Source organism: Elephantulus edwardii, unplaced genomic scaffold, assembly GCF_000299155.1.
Source record: "Elephantulus edwardii isolate Elephantulus edwardi_28Jun2011 unplaced genomic scaffold, EleEdw1.0 scaffold00032, whole genome shotgun sequence".
Classification (NCBI taxonomy): domain Eukaryota; kingdom Metazoa; phylum Chordata; class Mammalia; order Macroscelidea; family Macroscelididae; genus Elephantulus; species Elephantulus edwardii.
Window position 1 is genome coordinate 3,133,803 of NW_006399782.1, and position 3,592 is coordinate 3,137,394.

A 3,592-nucleotide genomic window follows, 5' to 3' on the forward strand; every position below is an offset into this window, starting at 1 on the left:
GCCCCTTTGGCAGTAGGAAACACATAGACTATTATGGAGATTGATTTTGGAATTTAGATGCACTGTTATCAATTGTGCTTAGCCGTACATGTTCAGCTGCAAAGCAAGAGCATGAGTTTGCATATAACTGAGGTCCCAGCCTGCTGCAGGCTGCCCTTTTGAGCGACACAGTGGTGGACCAAGCCTCTGTGGGGTCTGCATCTTGGGTCTCGACTCTTGAGATGATCCCTTGTGAAATGGATAGTAGGCTCTTTAACTAACTACATGGCATGTGTGTGGCTGACTACACGTGCACTGTAACTTAACTAGTCCTTGGCTGTCATCCAATAAGCTTTAGGTGTGTTATTGCAAAAAATAAAAAGTGAAGGCTGGTCCATTGTCACTCTGCGGGCTCTGAAGCAGCCCCAAAATGGGTTTTGAAGTATAGTAAGGCCTTGGCCATCTCATGAACTTTCTCAGCATGTGTTGCAAAGGTTTTTACCTGTATGGAGAAGATGTCTACAAGGACTAGCACATATTTGTATGCTCGGTGGCAATTTGATGGTGTACAGTCTGTCTGTCAGTCTCCTGGGTGGGGACTGCCTTCAGCGTTGTATTGGCTTGAGCAACACCAATGGCAGGTGTGCACCCCTTGTGGATTGTTTTGGACGCAGAAAGGACATGATCTGGTTACTTGCTTCACAAACTTCAACACTACCAACTTCTGTAATAATGTTTTTCAGCACATTCTTTCCAGTATGAAATGTCTAGTAAAAAGAAAAAAATAATTTCCACCCCAGTTGTTGAGAAGGAAAGTTCCCCTTCCTCCCATTAACTTAAGGTAGGTAGGAAGAATCCTTCCCTCTTCAACCCCTCTTCCTCCTCTGCATATGGCGATTTTTCTCCTGTGATTTTTATGGGAGGTGGCAACAGGGCTAAGCAAATCCCCCCTCGGTGTCCTTCTTGGGTAACTTTTTTTGCCTCCCAATCAGCACAGTTGTTTCTTTCTTCTATCTGACCTTAGTTTTGGTGCAACTGGCAATGTGTAATTGACATCTTAAGGGGGAAAACCTACCTCTTCTCACAGCCAGGGAATTTCTTCTTCATATTTTATGGGAGACCCTCTGACTGGGAAGTGACCCCTCTCTTTCCAAATATGGCCATGTGCATACAAAATAAAGAAATTTCCTTCTGTGTAATTTGTGGAACTTTTTTCCTTTCTCCTAACTCCAGGGCTCTGATGAGGCCTATTAACTCTGCTTTCTGTGCTGAAGTATTGGCGGGGATGGATTTACTCTCTATAACCTAGGAATGAGAGACACTGGCATACTCAGAGAGTCTTACTTTATGGCTTGTAAAGCTAGTCCCATTAGGAAATTAGGCTGCATCAGGACTCTCCAAGGGAGAGCCTGTTGAATTTGTTCCTCACAATTGTGGAATAGTTCCCAATTCTACTTATTATCTAAGAGTAGCAGGATTTAAGTTGCTCTAAGTTTCAGTTTTCAATCCTGGATGCTTTATTAGAAAAATTTTAGTATGTGGTTATTTGAGAGCCAATGTGATCCTTGTTTAGTAAGTAAGGAACCTAGAATATGTGGAGAAACTTGGAAAAGTACTTTTACGTGCTTCCTCTAGCAACAAGATGGTTGCAGCTGCTACTCTTAGGCAGAGCCCATGACCATTAGGCCTGCAGCTTCTGGGTCTAAACTCTTGGAGAAATAGGCCATGGGAAGCCCTTCTTCACTCAGTCCTTTGGCCAGGACTGCACAGCTGTTTCCTGATTTTCATCTGCATAGAAGGGAAAGGGCTTCTTTAAATTGGGAATACCATGGCTTTATGTTATGTGCTGTCGACTCATAGTGACCCTATGTACAACAGCCCTAAACTCTGCTCTGTCCTGTGCCAATCGCACTGTCTCTGACACTCCCATCCCGATTACCCCAGTCACCGAATCAATCCACCTCCTAGAGGGCCTTCCCCTCCTGCGCTGTCCCTCTACCCTCCCAAGTATGATGTCCTTCTCCAAGGACTGGTCTCTCCTTACAACATGACCAAAATAGGTCAGACGAAGCCTCAGAATCTTTGCCTCCAAGGAGCAGCCCAGTTTAACCCTCTCCAGGATGAATCTGACCATGGCTTTAGTGAGTATTTATTTTAATTCCTGAAAATACATCCTCTGTTCTTTTCCCCAGACTAGAAGCTCCTGGTCTCCTCCTCTTAATGCTTCAAACAATGGTCTGACTATAATCCCAAACACAGAAATCTAAATTCATTCTGAGGAACTCGAAGTTCCCACTTGGTCATCAGAGGCCCTAGAGAGGTTGGACCTAGAGGGTGTCCTTACTGCTTACAGCGGACTCTTCCCTGGGGATATGTTGTTGTTGTTGTTGTTGTTTCCCATCAAGTCAAGTGTGACTTATAGTGACTCTACGAAAAAAGACCTAATGCCTTTCCATAACTATCGTCAACTCCAAGTTCATAGAGTTTCCAGAGGCATGTGGTTTAAGAAGTGGATGCCACTCCTGCTTCCAACCCTGTTTTACAACTGGGAGCTCCACCAAACACTGTCCACAATGGGAAACCATTCTGGTATTTGATACCTCATTGGTACAAGGTTCAGCAACACAGCAACCCCGGCAATATCATACTGCATAAATCCCAAGTAAGTGACTCTAGGCAAGCGGAGTTGCATCTTGTCTCTGTAGATTCAAGGCCTCATTCTCCCAGAAAGTTGAGAGTGTCTTTTCAGAGTAGTCTAGACTATAGGACAGCAAATTGTCCACACACATGACATGGGAGGAGCACAGCAACAGGGTTCTCTCACTAGGGAGCACTGGTGGTGTAGTGGCAAGAAGCTCCACGGCAATCCTGAAGTCACACAGTTCGAATCCACCAGCTGCTCTGCAGGAGAAGGATGGGCAATCTTCTCCCATGTGATTAACTGCCTCCGAAAACCTGCCAGAGTGTCAGCTCTGGGGTGTTTTCAACTCAATGCTACACAGCAACAACAGAGCTCGCACTAATATTTCTCCAAAGATCTGAGCAGAATCCCAGAATTCCTAGGGAGAACTGTCCCTGAAGTTGGCATGTCCTTCTTGGTCTTAGCCATGTCCACTCAAAGGCAAGCAGGAGTTGTTAAGTCTCAGTGTAAAAGGATAGAGAAGAAAGCACCCTTCAGGCCTAATACTGAGAAGTATTGGACTTCTGCTAGTGCTTGAGTGAGTATGACATAAAGGTTAGGAACTGCAGGAGGAGAGGGAACAAAATCTGGCTAACTGCTCTCAAGTCTTGCACTTGTCTCCATTTTCCATTTAGCTTTTTCATAGCAAACATAGAGGTGTTATGTGAGGAGGACTACTCGACTGGCATTACACAGTCATTCAATTATTGGAGCAAGTCCTTGCATTCCAGCTACATATGTGAGATAGTGTGATTTTTAAGATAAGAGGGGTTCAGCTTAACCTGGATTCATACTGAAAATACCCCTGTCACGAGGTTTATTTCCTTCTACAATGGAATTTCCTAGCTATGTTGTTGTTGTTGTTATGTGCCGTCGAGTCGCTTGTGACTCATAGCGACCCTATGTACAACAGCCCTAAACTCCGCTCTGTCC